The sequence below is a fragment of the Macrotis lagotis genome, chromosome 4 (assembly GCF_037893015.1).
Source record: "Macrotis lagotis isolate mMagLag1 chromosome 4, bilby.v1.9.chrom.fasta, whole genome shotgun sequence".
Classification (NCBI taxonomy): Eukaryota; Metazoa; Chordata; class Mammalia; order Peramelemorphia; family Peramelidae; genus Macrotis; species Macrotis lagotis.
This window is the reverse complement of record NC_133661.1, coordinates 419,392-437,224: the sequence shown is the minus strand read 5'-3', so window position 1 is coordinate 437,224 and position 17,833 is coordinate 419,392. Positions and strand designations below refer to the sequence as shown.

At 37.0% G+C, this 17,833-nt stretch overlaps 1 long non-coding RNA gene across 1 annotated transcript; it reads left to right on the top strand.

Annotated features, from left to right (window-relative positions):
* Positions 1–12,197: 12,197 nt before the first annotated feature.
* Positions 12,198–17,116, top strand: LOC141522938 (uncharacterized). Its single transcript, XR_012478251.1, has 3 exons — positions 12,198–12,582; positions 13,081–13,144; positions 16,330–17,116. It is a non-coding gene; the product is annotated as an uncharacterized LOC141522938 (long non-coding RNA).
* The last annotated feature ends 717 nt before the right edge of the window (positions 17,117–17,833 follow it).

Below are 17,833 nucleotides of genomic sequence, written 5' to 3'. Positions count from 1 at the left end.
AGCAACTCAATTGAGGATAAGCTTTTTTTTTAAATTAAAGATTTTATTTATTTTGAGTTTTACAATTTTTCCCCCAATATTACTTCCCTCCCCCCACCCCACCCCTAGAAAGCAATCTGTCAGTCTTTACATTGTTTCCATGTTGTATATTGATCTAAACTGAGTGTGATGAGAGAGAAATCATATCCTTAAGGAAGAAACATAAAGTATAAGAGATAACAAGACCAGACAATAAGATACCAGTTTTCCCCCCCCTAAATTAAAGGGAATAGTCCTTGAACTTTGTCCAAACTCCACAGCTCTTTGTTTGGATACAGATGGTATTCTCCATTGCAGACAGCCCAAAATTGTCCCTGGTTGTTGCACTGATGGAATGAGCAAGTCCATCAAGGTTGATCATCACCCCCATGTTGCTGTTAGTGTGTACAATGTTTTTCTGGTTCTGCTCATCTCACTCAGCATCAGCTCATGCAAATCCCTCCAGGCTTCCCTGAATTCCCATCCCTCCTGGTTTCTAAAGGAACAATAGTGTTCCATGACATACATATACCACAGTTTGCTAAGCCATTCCCCAATTGAAGGACACATTTACTTGATTTCCAATTCTTTGCCACCACAAACAGGGCTGCTATGAATATTTTTGTACAAGTGATGTTTTTACCCTTTTTCATCATCTCTTCAGTGTATAGACCAAGTAATGGTATTGCTGGATAAAAGGGTATGCACATTTTTGTTGCCCTTTGGGCATAGATCCAAATTTCTCTCCAGAAAGGTTGGATGAATTTACAGCTCCACCAACAGTGTAATAGTGTCCCAGATTTCTCACAACCTTTCCAACAATGATTATTATCTTTTCTGGTCATATTGGCCAGTCTCAGAGGTGTGAGGTGGTACCTCAGAGAAGCTTTAATTTGCATTTCTCTAATAAGTAATGATTTAGAGCAATTTTTCATATGTTCTCCATCTCTTCCTTAGTCATAAACTGCTCCCCTTTCCATAGATCTGACAGGTAAACTAGTCCTTGATCTTCTAATTTGCTTATAGTATTGGGTTTTTTTATGTCTAAATCCTGTATCCATTTGAATCTTATCTTGGTATAGGGTGTGAGGTGTTGGTCTAATCTAAGTTTCTTCCATACTAACTTCCAATTTTCCCAGCAGTTTTTATCAGAGAGTTTTTTATCCCAATAGCTGGACTATTTGGGTTTATCAAACATCAGATTACTATAATTGTTTCCTACTATTGCACCTTGTCTATTCTACTGGTCCACCAGTCTGTTTCTTAGCCAATTCCAGATAGTTTTGATGACTGATGCTTTATAATATAATTTTAGATCAGGTAGGGCTAAGCCCCCTTCTTTTGCCCTTTTTTTATTAAATCCCTGGAAATTCTTGACTTTGTATTTCTCCATATGAATTTACTTACAATTTTTTATAACTCATTAAAGTAAGTTTTTGGAGTTTTGATTGGTAGGGCACTAAACAGGTAGTTTAGTTTTGGTAGAATTGTCATTTTTATTATATTAGCTCTACTTATCCATGAGCAGTTGACATTTGCCCAGTTATTTAAATCTGATTTAATTTGTGTGAGAAGTGTTTTATAATTGTTTTCAAAAACTTTCTGAGTCTGCCTCGGCAGGTAGACTCCCAGGTATATTGTCTGAGGTTACTTTGAATGGGATTTCTCTTTCTAGCTCTTCCTGCTGTATTTTTGCTAGTCATGCACACACACACACACACACACACACACACACACACACACATAAAAGTTGAGGATTTATGAGAATTTATTTTATATCCTGAAACTCTGCTAAAATTGCTAATTGTTTCCAGTAGTTTTTTGGATGTTTTCTTGGGGTTCTCTATCATGTCATCTAGAAAAAGTGAGAGTTTTGTCTCTTCCCTCCCAATTCTAATTCCTTCAATTTCTTTTTCTTCTCTTATTACTGAAGCTAACATTTCTAAGATGATATTGAATAGTAGTGATAATGGGCATCCTTGTTTCACCCCTGATCTTATTGGGAATGCCTCTAGCCTCTCCCCATTGAGTATAATGCTTGTTGATGGTTTCAGATAGATACTGCTAATTATTCTAAGGAACAGTCCATTTATTCCTACACTCTCTAGTGTTTTTAGTAGGAATGGGTGCTGTATTTTGTCACAAGCTTTTTCGGCGTCTATTGATACGATCATATAATTTCTGATAGGTTTGTTGTTGATATAATTTTCCTAATATTGAACCAACCCTGCATTCCTGAGATAAATCCCACTTGATCATAATGTATTGTTGAGGATGAGTTTTTTAAGGAGGAATTAGGGTGTTAGCTCAGAAAGCAGAGATGATGTAATTAGGTATGTAGATGAGGGTTGGCAGCTCCTGGAATTAATCCTTTTAGGTCTGGGAAAGAATTATTTTGTTGTTAGGATTTCAGGGAGGGTCAAGGTGCTGTATTTAAAGTTCATTGACCTCATCTCAATCACTTGAGAAATGGGATGGAAGTACAGATTAATGAGTAGTAAACATTTTTCTGACCAGTATTTCCCATACTTCAATGGCTTTTGGAATGATGCAAAGGGAATCAGAAAAAGTCAATGTGCTAGAGAATAAATAAAAGACATAGATAATCCACCAAATGGGTTTAAATAGCTTTCTTAGATGTACAAACATCTTCAAACATTCATTACTTAGAGTCTATTCTGGTCCTTAAATGATATTCTATTGCTTAAGGAAATGCAAAGTTAGATAGAGTGCCAGACCTGTAGTCATGAGTTCAAATCTGACCTCAGACTTTTCCTAGCTGTGTGACTCCAGGCAAGTCACTTAACCCTGTTTGCCTTACTTTATTCATCTGCAAAATAATCTAGAGAAAGAAATGGCAAACCACTCCTGTGTCTGTGCCAAGAAAACCCCAAATGGGGTCTCTTTTAGACATAAAAAGAAAATTTCTACTGGGAAGGTCTGCCTTCAAGGGATTTAGCATTAATTATCAACCGAATTCTCAATCAAATTCATGCTACTATTGTTATTATCAATCATTCTGATTGCTCAATCAATCTTTTCCCTTTTTGGGCCTCATAAATCATAAGAGGCAATTGGTCTTGATAATGCCCAAGGTTCTTCCCACCTCCAAAGTCTTTGATCTAGGATGCTGTTCTCTTTTCTGATTTGATACGCATGTTAACCAAACATTCTTTTGCATCTCTCTACTTTCATATCGTATATATTTTACATAGACATACATACATAGCTAAGTATGCATATATACACAGATATATAAATATAAATGGAGAAAGATTATATGCATAGGTTATAGACATATCTGAAAGAATGATTAACTTGAACTTTAGCCACTCTTACAGCTAAGATGTAGGGAACAATGAGGATAAACAGAGAGAATGTTGAGAAATTTATCATGGACCACAAAATGAAATATTATAGAGAACAGTTATAATGAAGGAAGAATGATAGTAGGAACTTGTAGAATTTTACAGGTGACAAAATCCAAGAAAGACATGATGAAGCGTTAATCTCAGATGTCTGAGAGCTTAATCTCTCCATATCCTCCATATCCTCCATAATCTCTAGTCATGTTCATAAAGGTCCAAAGAAAGGCCATCCCTAGCCTTTGTAGAATTGTGGTACCTCCATCATCAGGGCAGCTAGGAGAAACTGAAGCAGACCAAGTGTTTCATAGGAAAGGATGGACCTGATTGAGATTTGTCTGATGCTTTTTCAGTCTCTCTTTTTACAGTCAATATGGAGCCAATCAGTAATTTTCTGTATGTCAATAGGACGATTCTTTCTAGGTGCTAGACAGTAGAATGCTTGGCTAGGATTGATGAAAGAGACTGCCAAAGAAAAATTAGATTTGAAAAACCAGAGGGTTGTGCTTATGTCTTTAGGTGTTTTCCAGACTCCAATGGGTCAGCCTTACATTGAAGATAATCTAATTCAATGTCTCTTGTACTATTTACTATAATATTGCTTGGGATATCTATACTATAAACACCTTTGGACTTAATTCCAAATTGGTTCCAAAATACCCAAAGGTTATTTTAAAATCACAAATGTAATCTTTGGGGAGTCTGTCAGGACATATGAGATAAATTGATAAAATGAAAATTATTCTTGGATAGAGGAGGGCTGACTCTCATGACAACTGGAATTATTTTTTCCATGAATACTTGATGATGAGAATCAGTTTTTTTCCAAATAAGATTATAAAATATTTACCATTTTGTCTATGACAAATTTAGAGGACTGCCTTCTTTAAAATGTTTTACTTTTCCATTCAAGTGAGTTCAGAAACTGCCTGTTTAACCTCTTAACCAAAAGGAACAATGATGCAAAGAATCTAAAGTTAGAATCTTCTTTCTTTTTGAACAAGCAAAAGTGAGTAATTATGAAATATATATAATTTATAGCACAAGAGGCACTCCTCGTGCAGTATATCTGGCCTCACTCTTACTAGCTAAGTGACCTTAGGCAGGTCATTTAACTCTGATTGCCTCGCAATGAGGGCTATCTCCATTCATCCTGACTCATATCTGGTCACTGGACCCAGATGATTGTGGAGGAGAAAATGAGACTGGTGACTTAGCATCACTCAAATCCAATTCTTGTGCTTGTTATGGCATGATCTCCCTGATGTCACGTTCTACTTTGAAAATGAGGGATATCAGGCAGCTAGGTGGTGCAGTGGACAGAGCACCAGCTCTGGAGTCAGGAATACCTGAGTTCAAATCCGACCTCAGACATTTAATAATTACCTAGCTGTGTGGTCTTGGGCAAGATACTTAACACCATTGCCTTGCAAAAACCTAAAAAAAAAAATGAGGGATAAAGCATAAAGTCAATCAAGAGGTTATAGGTTCAAGTCCCATCTCAGATCCTTATGGTAAATATAATTTTTCCCTCAATATTCAAGAATTTGCTTTGCTGTATTGATGAAGGGAGTTCCCTCAATCAATACAATCTCAGGTGTAATCTCTCTTTATTCTTTCTCTTGGTTTTGAACACACACATTTATATACATGTAAGCTCTTTTGGTTCACTTTAAAGATCATTAAATAGAAATTTATTTTGTCTTATTGCTAATGTAGAGAATTTTTCCAAATCAAATATTCATAATTACTCCCGTGGATAATAAAGTTGAATTAAATGAGTTACCAAGTTAGAATATTCCACTTGAAGAGGCCTTTCATAGGAGTATTATTGTCCACCTCACTCTGCTACTTTCCAAAGTAAACATAGGAACTATGACCACCTCAAACAGATTCCCTTGTTCATATTACTGGAACCAGGTGTGCAAATACTACATCCCACATTCTCACCCTTCCCTTTCATCTACTACTCTCTGCCCAACACTCTCGGTCGGCTATAATTCTGGTCCTATAGACTTTGGTGGCCTGGCCTGGGAGGAGGTCATTATGGATAACATGGTTTCTAATATGGTTTTTGTTCCCAAGGCAGGGTCTTGATTCATCCTTGCATCCTCTTGAGTCAAGAGCAGAGTACAGACATCCAACTTTAATCTTAATTCTATGGGAAACATATTCTGGGTCAAATTGATGATTTCCTAAAGAAGTTGTAGAACCAACACCTTTGGTGTTTATTCTTGCACTTCACTGAGAATTTACCACTTGGTTGCTCTGAATGCTTACCATTTCAAGGAAGGAGAAGGATAGGAAGGGCAGGATAGAATTTGCTACTCAAAACTTTAAGAAAAGCAAACAATGAATTTTAAAATTTGTTTTTATATGTGGTTGGGGAAAAATAAAATATTCTTTTAAAAAAAATTTTTTTTTAGGTTTTTGCAAGGCAAATGGGGTTAAATGGCTTGCCCAAGGCCACACAGCTAGGTAATTATTAAGTGTCTGAGGTTGGATTTGAACTCAAGTACTCCTGACTCCAGGGCCGGTGCTCTATCCACTGTGCCACTTAGTCACCCCCTGGGTTCCAATTATTTGACTAGTTCTTTCAAGTTAAGCCACATTTCTAATAAGATTAGATAAAGAAGAAACTAATTTTACTTTCTAAAAAATGGAATAAACTGTTCAGTAAATGTATTGATTGCCCTTATCATTATGATGTAAAGATTATTCTGTCACCTTCTGTGCAGAAAATTTCAGGTTGTATTAAAACAGCCACAGCAGAAGAAAGAAAACATTTTTGAAGATTTCTTTACCTCCCTAATTTTGTTTTTGGCTGTTTGTGTTTGATACAAATGACTGTTTTGTCTAAAAAAATTACAAGATTTAAAATTCATTTGTATACTTTGGTCAGTATCCAATCACATCTCTGAGGCAACTGGAGAACTTTTTAGCCAACTTTAAATTTTGATGTATTTTTAGTGAGTAAATTTATTTTTTCCTGGTGATTAAATACTTCTCTAGCCTAAGGAATTTTTTGATAGTCTGAAAGCTCATACATTTGTCTACTCAGTTTTTTGTTTTATAATTTTTTGCCTGCTAGGATTATTCTATGAACATGAAATTGAACATATCTCTTTTTGAATTGGTCTTACAATGCATGAGAAAACTTGAGATGAGGAATCTCATCAAACAATCTTGTAGAAAGAAATAAGGAAAGATTTGTAAATGATCTAGGAAATGCTTACAAAGTTCATGAAAGCTCAGTTTGTTCCATTATTCCCCATTATTAAAAAAGGACTTAAAATAAATTCTTAGACTCAAAAATTGAAAGCACTAGTAAAGATTTTGTAACTTAGGGGCCGCTAGGTGGCGTAGTGGATAAAGCACTGGCCCTGGAGTCAGGAGTACCTGGGTTCAAATCCGGTGTCAGACACTTAATAATTACCTAGCTGTGTGGCCTTGGGCAAGCTACTTAACCCCATTTGCCTTGCAAAAATCCTAAAAAAAAAATTGTAACTTATTATCATTAGTTAACCAATGCTTCTTATCAGTTTCCTCTTCACATGTCACTGTATGACCAACTAATCTCTAATCAGTAAACATCCACTGGGTGACCTGTCAGGAAAATGTGGCTCTATATATGAATCCCTTCTTTATCTGCCACCTCCTAGGATTATATGCACACAGAGATTGAATTGATGATTCAGAGGGCATGGATACTTTTTGGGGGGAACTCATATCAGCTCCATTTGTCATTTCTGACTCCCAAAGCTTTATCCAGGCACAATCTGTCTTCTGAATTCCAGTTCCAATCACCAATCAATGACCTTGCATTCGTTAAGAATTTCATGTTCAACATGTCCAAATTAGAAGGCACTGTATTCTCTTCAAACCTCTTATTCATTTCCAATTTCTCATTCTTTCTTATTTCCAATATCATATCAGTTAGCAAATTTTGTCCCTTTTATCTCTGTGGGGTCTCTACCATCTATTCCTTTTCTTCTAGTCATATGAATAGTATTACCTTAGTTGGGGGTCTTTATTCTCTTTTGCCTAGACTGTTCAATAGCCTCATTTCTAAATGAGGTTCATCTTCCCTCCCAGAGCCTATATATATTATATATATATAATTAAAAATAATATTTTTAAGTAATAAAAAAAGGGAAGAAGAAAAATAAAACCACTCCAATACAGTGGAAAAGTCTGAATATTTATTCAACGTTTCATTTCCTTCTCTCAGTTCCCCATTTACCTCCTACCTATGTCCTCTTTCAATTATACTTGTTCTCAAAATTTGCAAAATTATTGCCTTTGAGTTACAGAGATTAGAGAATAGTTTCTGAGTATGTGCCATTCCTTTTTTTACTTGTAAATGTAGGCAATTATGCCATTGGTATCTGTTCACTTTTTAAAGTTTTTCTTACTATCTACAAAGTTTGCAACCTAAATGATTTTAAGCCAATGTTTCTTTCTTGGTTTGACTGCAATCCTAAATTCTTTAGAAATTGGATCAGTGAAAATGTTGTTCTTGTTCAGGTTCTGCCTTGGAAATGGTACTGAGGAAATGACGATTTTTGCTGTCAGAACCTTTACTGCCTGATAATAAAAGCATTCATCATTAGAGCAGAAGTAGAAAGTTAACTCAGGCTTGATGACTTAGAGAACAAAACATTTGATTTTATTTCCCTTTAGAACTATATTTAAATTGTCTCTTTCTATCCTTGCTAAAGGAGAGGAAGCTCTTCAAATCCCTACAAGGGGAAATGAACAATTGTCAAGCTTCAAATCTATAAGGGCTCCCACTGTTACTGAGATGGCAGAATTGATTTAGAGAGAAAGGTGGCAATATCCTAGTCAAGTTTCCATATTTACCATCTATCAACTTATGACTTTGCAACCTTTTTTTGGGATCTATGTCAAATTGATGATATTATGTTAAAGGGGGAAGTGATAGATTTCCAAATATATTTATAATAGAAGTGTTTTGTTATTAAAAAGAAACAACCAAGATGCCTGAAATGTTTAATGAGGGAACTATCTGAACAAGTTCTAAACAATCAATATAAAAGAATAATACTGCAAAATAAATTCAGTCAGTATAAGCAACAGAGAGAAATCTAGATTCATCTCCAGAAATTAATGCAAGCAGAGGAATTAGAATCTGAATAAAGGAGTTCACGGCAGTTAAAACCACAGAGAAAACATACACTGTATTTCCCTATATATAAGACACACCCTTTTCAAAAAATTTGGGTCTAAAACCTGGGAACATCTTATACAATGGTTATAGATTATTTTACTTGCATTTCTTGCTTTTTTGTGCTTATCTTTACACTTGTCATTTGCATTTGTTACTGGTATATTAGGTGACAGTTTGCCACGTTTTCTGCTCAGAAATGGCTCAGAAAAGATTTTTGTCCAGTGCTGAATTCAAGTTCAAAGTGATCCAGTTACAAAAGTGAATGGAAATCGTGCTGCTAACTGTCAGTCTGGTCCTCCTCTAACTGAGAAAACAATTTGAGACCTGATACAGGAAGAAGAAACCCTAGTGAAAATGCCCCAGAAGAAGGCCATGAGCCAAATGGCCTGAGTGCAAGAGGGAATTGAAGAGAGAGGTGGAAGAGCAAAGGGCCATTGGATTCCTGTGTCCATCAAGATGGTTCAGCAGCAGGCCAAAAGAATTGCTGATGAAGAAGTGACTGATTTCAAAAGGGGACACAATGGGTGTTTCTGGTTCTGGAAATGGAATGGACTAAGCATGCCTCCAGGCACCAGACTTGCCCAAAAAATGCCTGAAGGCTAGGAGCAGAAGGTCCTAGAATTTCATAATGAATAAAACTTGAGTTCAATAAACCCTGAGTTCAAAAATTGAGTTTATGTAATTTTTTTTTCTCAAATTTCTGACCCCCAAATTAAAGTGCATCTTATACATGAAGAAATATGGTATCTTAAATGTAAAGGGGCATAATATCCCTCTGGAGATGAAGGGATAATACAGTAAATAGGACAAAGAAGCAAGTAATTGAAAATTTGTTGCTGATGGATTGTACTTAATGTAAGGGCCAGCTAGGTGCCCAGTCCTGATTAGAGTACCAGTCTTGGAGTCAGGAAGACCTGAATTCAAATCCAACCTGAGACACTTCAGGGGCAAACAGTTCCTCATCTGTAACATGAGCTAGAGAAGGAAATGGCAAACCACTCCAGGATCTCTGTCTAGGAAATCACAAATAGGATCATGAAGAGGCAGATGTGACTAACAGCAATAATAATGCAATCCAATAGACTCAACTAATCAGTAGGAGAAATGGGAATAGAACCCAAGACTCCTGACTCCAGAAAAATTAGAAGAAAATAAGAACTGAAGCTTTTAAGAGCTATGGGAGAAGACAAGCAAATTTTTGAATTCTTTCAGATAGCATTTACTTTCCTGAAATGATCCCATTTTGTTCATCAGGGCTGTTTTCCTGGATGATAAAAAGCAAACTGAGTACATAGAATTGATAGACTCATAGAGAGGAGTCATTCCTAGAAATTATCTATTTCAACTTCCTAGCACCAAAGACATAGATACTCAGGGCAGCTCAGAGTTTACATATCAGAGTTTATTTAGTTAAATACAAAAAGAAAGAAAGAAAAATGAAGGATACTCTTTAGGAATAATTGACCCTTTGGTGGTTTTGTCCATCATTGTTGAGGAGTACCAAAATGACCTCACTATGTTTGGATCAAGGTACAGTGTGATCAGCTAGTCATACTGAACAGACCAATATGAACTCAGAATGCTCAGGTTGGGCACAAATAAACCAGCTGAACATTTGGAGATGACTCTGTTTCTTTTGAGCTACTGCAATTCTGCTTCATGCATAAAGCACAGCACCTTCTCTGATGTAGGCAAGCCAGGCTGGGTGTCCTGTGCCAGCCTTTTTCATGTTGCCCAATCAATTCTAAAGTTCTTCAGAGAGACCTAGAGTGTATCCTTGTATCATGTCTTCTGACCACCATGTGACACCTGCCTTGGATGAATTCTCCACAAAATATTCTTTTTAGCAAGCATACATTTGGCATTTGACAATGTGGCAAGACCATTGGGGTGGCACATTATGAATGTTTGACAGTTCAGTTTGAGAAAGGACCTCAGTGTCTGGTATCTTCTACCAGTTGATTTTCAGAATCTTCTTAAGACAATTCAAATGAAACTGATTCAGTTTCCTGACATGGCTCTGTATTCACATGCATAAACAATCAAGTCAGCACAACAATTCTGTAGCCCTTCTGTTTGGTAATCAGTCTAATACTGCTCTCTCACATTTTCTTTCAGAACTTCCCAAACACTGAGCTAACTCTGGCAAAGCATGCCAGCCTCATTATCTGTGTACACCTCTGGAAAATATGCTGCCAAGATCAGTAAACTTATTCACTGCACTCAAAATTTTTCCATTTACCATAACCAATGATTCAAATATGGAAATGTGGTGTTGGCTCTAAAATACCTATGTTTTCTCAGTATTCATTGTTAGACCAAAATTGTCATAAGCAGTAGGGAATTGCTCCATACTTTGCTGCATCTGAACTTCAGCAGTTGAATCCACAAATGTCTGTGAACAAAAAGTGACTATCCACTCTGCTTCCCTCTTTAGTCTTGTCTTAAAGCTTTTTCAAGTAAATAATTTAACATCAATGTGGCAGTTGACTTTAATGTTTTCATTCTTGTTGAAGGTATATGACAACTTTATTGAGAACATCAAGCTAAAAAGCATGGGAGCAAGTACCTGGTCTTGCTTCATTCCATTAGTAACTGGGAAAGCTAAAGAGAATCATCTGTTATTCAGACCCTGGGAAAGTATGCCATTGTAAAATTGGCATATATTTTGCTATGATTTTCCACAAGCTCTCATGACTTAGTATCAAAGGCCTTGTTCATATTAATGAACATTGGGCTAGGCAGCAAGCACAATATCAACTGTTCCTTGACTTTTTCTGAAACCACAATGGTTCTTAGGTAGATGACCATCTTCCAGGTGAAGGAATTGAGATTGGAGTGAAGGGTGCTGTACTAAGTCACAAGCTTCATTATCTCTTACAAAACCATTTGGCCAGAAAAGGACCAAGATAACTGGAGATTGGTCTTTTAAAGGTAGATCTTTCCCATTCAGAGTTTGACGGGAGACAATATTTATCCACCACTCCAAACAAACAGAATAAGCCACTCAGGGATTCTGGTCAAAACAGAACCAATCATTATGACCTGGGCAGGTGTCTTCACCCTAGTTTGCTTCAGTTTTCTCACCTGACAAATAGGGATAATAATAGCACCTGTTTTGCAGGGTTGTTGTGAAGATCAAGCTTCTATTCTCTACCCTTCCCACTCCATTCCACAGCATATCATCACCCTGCCTTGTTTGACTTCTTCCAATTGCCCATTGAATGCACCTGCTTGGAGAGCCAGTTCTCTCCTCTCTAGTCACATAATCCTATACATCTTCAAGGGAGAATTTTAGATAGGAAAGAAAGATGAACAGAATGCACATTAAATGGACTTAAGACAGAGTTTTTGCTTTAGGAAAATGGACAATAATGAAAGAATAAGAAGAACAAAAAGAGGAGAAACAAAAGGAGGAGTAAAAGGGAAAGAGCAGAAGCAACAGGAAGAAGAACAAAAGGAGGAAAAAGAAGAATAAGGGGAAGAGAAGGAGGATGGCCAAAAGAAAGAGGAGGATGACTAAGAGGAGGAGAAAGAGGAGAGCCAAGGGGAGGAGTCCTTCAGAGATTCAAAGGCTGTTGACTATTCTTCCCATATGCCCCAGCCTGAATGGTCATGGACTCAGTAGATGTAGGAAGTTAGAAATATCTATATTTGGAGTCTTCTAAAGCAGCTTAAGTCTTAAAAGGAGAGATAGCAAAGACACTGTGACTGGCAACTGAATCCATTTGGAAATGGGGGAAATCTACATTCCATGAACAATTTTAATGACCAGCTGTGGAAGGGGAAAATGGCAAATGTTTTCTTGAAACTAATCACAGGCAGAACCAAGAGAACATTGTCCACAATCACAGTAACTCTGTGAGATGACCAGTTATGACAGACTTAGCTCTTTTTGGCAATAGAGTGATCCAAGATGATTCCAAAGGACTCATGATGAAAATGCCATTAACATCCAGAGAAAGAACCATGGAGTCTGAATGCAGATCAAAGCCGACTATTTTCAGGGTAAAGTGTGTGTGTGTGTGTGTTTTCCCTTTTGTTCTGTTTCTTCTTTCATAACAGGACTCATGTGTAAATATGTTTAATATGATTGCATATGCATTACCTCTGTCAGACTGCTGGACTTCTTGGGGAAGGGAGAGAAGAGGAAGGAAAATTTGGTACTCAAATTTCAGTTAAAAAGCAATGTTATCTTTACATGTAATTGGGGGAAAAATAAAATACTATTTACAAAAAAAAATAAATTGATCAATTGTTCAATCTGGTTATTGTTTTGGATGTTAAAAACATGCAGCACAGAAGCATCTCCCCCCCCCCCCCCCCCCCCTTGCCAGCTAGTCTCCTGGGGAAAGAGTTCAGGGCTCCTGCCCATTATATAGTACTCTGGGTTCTACTTCACACAGGTTGCCAACATGTCGCTCTGATGGTTGCTCTTATCCTTTGCTTAAAGATGTCGGCGATTTTTCTTCCCTCCTTTTCTCATTGAATGATTCTTCCTCCTAGTGGCCACAAATGAGGTGCATTGCACCTTTGGAGGGACAGCAGTGACATCTGCAGGGAACACTAGGTAAGACCTGTTCTTTGTATCCTGGAGATGAAATGAGAACAAAATAAAATGGTTTCTTTCAGCTTGGTTTGACCTGTTTAGCTACTGCCATGCTTTCTCTTTGTCCTAGAGTCCTCTTAGTCATCTCCAGTGATTCTCAGGTGCTCTTATTGTCCTCAGAGTCCTGGGACTTGAGAAAGAATAGAACACCTGGGTTCAAATCCTGGGTCTTTTGTTTTTGTCACTTTGCTCAGGGTATCCTCATAAGCCTGTTACCTCATGGGTAAGGGAGGAGCAAGAATGGTGTCCACATTCTGAAACTGTGACTCTTGGATGCTTTGCCAAGTTCTAGAATAAGGGCAAGGGCAATTAGGTAGACCCCCTATGCCTGTGTGCAAGATCATACAACCGTCTATTTTTAGAAAGCATTTATAGAAAATGATTTGAGACATTTTAAAATTTCATCCACAATGTGGGATCAAATCTTGTATTTATGTCCAAAAATAAAAGACATCTTCCTCTATACACACACACACACACACACACACACACACACACACCCTCACTCACACCCACACCTGCATATAAACACACACACACACACACACACACACACACACACACACACATGTATTTTTTGCTTACAGGCTTTTCTACTTGTTTGGATATACAGAACTTTTAACAGGTAGTATTACTCTTCAATTAAGAGATAAATTTACAATGTGGACCCTTTATAGTATATTTCAGCGTGTTCTCTTTCTTCACCTTGGATTACAGTATCTTTGAAGAAACTCAGGTAGGGTTAGTGGAAATAAGAGAAAAACCAGATGACAAGGAGGTAACTGTTTGTCTTGATCAACTTTGGTAGATTTCAGTATATATGTCTTCCTGTTCTAATCCTATATGAAGAGTCTCTCTGTAACTTGACACAGGAGTAAGAACAACATACTCTTAAAATTCTAGAGTGGCAGATCATTTTATGTGTAATAATTATTAGGAAGTGGGCTGAAGATCAAATGACTTCAAGAGCGCAGAGTCTGGGCACAATTAGAGAAACAATAATTTGTTCAAATGTGAACTTCTATCTCTACCCCTCTGTTGGGGATTTTGTCCTTGAATTTGGTCATTTTTCTTGAATATAGCTTTTGTTTTTTAATGTTGCAGGATGAAGGGAGCGGACCAATCTGTAATCTTCTTAAATCATGACATCAAGTCATAGCCTAGTTGGTTTTCAATTGCCCAAGACTAGACCCTAGTTTTCCATACAGTCAATGAACATCCAACATATGTGTGAAGTGACTTAGAAAAAAGAAAATATGGGTCTTTGGAAACATGTATAGCCAATGGTCACTCTCAGAATTGTAATTTCCCAAGGCGAGAAACATGACTTTCTGAAAACCACCAAAGAAAAGGTGATTCTTAGTCATCTGTCTTTGGACTCTAGAAAGAATGAGCAAAAATAGAATTTCTCTACCTCTGGCAACAATCTTCATTCCTCAGAAACATTCATATGTTTATCACATAGGACTCAGTAACATGGATATTTTGGGTTTTTTTCTCCTTCTTCATAAGATTCTAAAAGGCAATAAAACCAAATCTTCATTAAAATCTAAACTGACTTCCTTAGTCTTATCTAATGGGCAATGTGTCCATAATGTAAAGATGCATCCAGCAGGTAGATAACAGCATCTCAGCAATCTGAGTTAAGTTAGTAGAGAAATTAAGATAGAATATTTTACTTAAGAAAGTAAAAGAATAAACAGTTTGAAAAATCAGATTGTACAAGCAGAGCAAAACTTCACAAAATGTCCAATAAATGACAAAGTTAAATTAAGATGGATTTTTTCCTTTAGGTGAAAGGACAAGCTGTTAGAGGATGGTGAGTGATATGGAAGTCAGAAATACTTGGGATCCTCTAGAGCAACTTTATATGTTAAAAAGAGACCTCAGAGACACTGAGACTGGTGCATTGAAATTTAGGTAGTTTGTGTCTAATAATGGGGTAAATTATATTAATTATTTATATTAATGACTTGTGGGAAATAGAAGAGTGATATAAAAGTTGTTAAAGTAAATGAATTTCTAATGATATTTTTTTCCTGGAAATGTTCTGATCTTTATCCTTTTCTCAAACTTTTAAAACATTTTTACTTAAAGTTTTGAGTTCTAAATTCTATTCCTCCCCCCCACCAAATCAAATGTATAATTATGTAAAACAAAGGAAATGGATTTTTAAAAAATCCCTCACTTTCCTCACTCCAGATGCAAGAATGGTCTTTAGACTGAAAAATCTGGGTCAAAACCCAGTCTTTTAGGTTGCCAAACTCTTAGGGTAGTTTGAATTAATTTTTACCTTAGAAAAGTGCCCTGTATCCTCATCATATAAACCATCTAAAACTGAAAGGATCGAGGATGTGAGAAGCCATGCTTCCACTCTCATGGATGGTAGCTCTTGCTCTGCTCTTCTCCTTCTCTGATAACATGGGAATAAATTGGCCTCTTCCCACTTTTCTAGCTTTCCCTTGTTCTTGTGAATGGACTACAGAGATTCTGAGAGAGGGAAGAAGCCTTTAGAGATTTCTACTCTGACCTCTCATGGAATACCAAGTCAAGCCAAATGTAAAACAAAAACTAAAACATCTTTTACAAAAAGTCATCCAGATTGTCAGAAAATGGACAAAGAGTTCTGGGACTTGTAACAAAGTCCATTCTGTTACTGAATGGAATGAATTTTTAGAAAATGGAGTGGTAGAGACTTGTGTTTTAGATCAGAACTACTGACCCTCTGATCCTCTTTCCTTATCTTCTCTTCCCCCTTGATATGTTCCATATGGTTATGAGTAACTCTGGTTTCCCATTTCAGTCCTCAGAGTTCCAACATATCTGTAATTATCTTTATCCTGTCAACTGAATCAACCCTTTATTCCAGCACTTTGAGATATTTTGGACTCAGAATTCTGTCATACAATATATGCTGGTGATCTCTATTTTAGAACATCAACAACTCTAAAGAACAGCCATTCTGTCTCTTCATTCCATTAATAAACAAATATTAATTAATAAAAAAAAGTCAATAAAAAGATGAAGGAGGTCTGACCAAGGCAAAGGCATGGAATTTTGAACCAGATATCATGTAGAAACAAGCTCATGAGGTTTTTTTGAGGGACCCTCACATTTTTTAAATTTCTCCCTCCTTTTTATTATAGGACATCATTGGTGCAAACAACTTTTCAAGGAGGTACACATTGATAATGAGATTGACATACACATTGCCAGAGCTAGCTCAGTGTTTGAGAGACTGAAAAAAGTATGGGAGAGAAGTACTAGACAGACTGCAAAAATGAAAGTCTACAGAGCCATCGTGCTGACCTCATTGCTGTATGCCTATGAAATCTGGACAGTCTACCAGTCATGCCAGGAAATGGAACTGCTTCCATATGAATTCTGAAGATTCTGAATATCACCTGGCAGGAGAAAATACAAGATACTGAGGTCCTGTCTCAAACTTATCTACCAAGCATTTTAACATTACTACAAGGTTGCAAATAGGTGATGCAACACTGGCCCTGCCATCAGGAGGACTTGAGTTCAGAAATGGCCTTGGTCATTTAATAATTGCCTAGTTGTGTGACCTCGGGTGAGTCGCTTAACCCCATTGCCTTAAATTAAAAAAAAATTAAGAGAAGAACTCTGGACTGGCACAGGACTGCCCAGCATGGTATCTCCTTATCAGAGAGGGTGCTGCGCTCTATGATCAAGGCAGAATGGAAGTAGCTCAAAGAAAATGTGAGATGTGTCAGTTCACATGGACTATTTGTGCCTGACCTGTTAGTAGAACATTCTGAGCTTGTCCTGGTCTGATCAACCAGCGGGATGCACAGTAACTTATCTCCTACACAATATAGTGAAGAACAAGAACCAACCAAGTGTGGAGGTGAGTTTTTCTTTGAGACTTTGTAAATATTTTAGAGTACTTCCCTTTTTCTATGTTTGTGGTGGAATTTGCTCAGTCTTCCAGTCTATTTGCTAATTTTGGATAATCCCTTTAAGGCTTTGTTATGGACACTACTAGAAAAAATTCTGGGATGACTTTTTTTCCCTCAGGTATTTTTGCTGCTTTTGCAGAAATAGAGAGTGTTTTCTGGAATCTCAGGAACAGCAGATTAGAGATCTGTCAACTTTTAGGGCTCTTAAAGTAGTCTTATTCAAAGTAATATGTGAACTCTGATCTCTGAACAATGGTGAAGTGTTGCCTTACTAAGCACCTTGATGGGCCTGGGACATGTGGAGTTCAGAATGGGCCTCAGCTTTCCTTTCATTTTAGCTCTATTTTCCTGGAATGTTCCTAGTATGACCCTCAATTGTGGTCAAGCCAAGGATGGTTTTCCCCTTGGATTTTTCTGACTGTGAAGTGGTCTGTTGTGTTTTCTAGATCTTTGTTAAGGGATTGGTGAGGGGACTTCCTGCTGCATCATCTTGCTTTGTTCCTAGTAATTCTTCTCTAAAGAGAAGACTTAGGACCTCATCTTTTAGGACCAGACTTTTAATTCAAATGACATGAAGGTTATTTTTTATGAAAAGCATCACTGTTGGTGGATGATATTGAAAATGTTAAACTCTCCTAGCTCTTTGACAGACATTCTTTCCTTAAGATTTGTTATAAATAGCTCGTGAATTCTTAGTCCAGAGTGATTAAAAATGGTTTTTTAT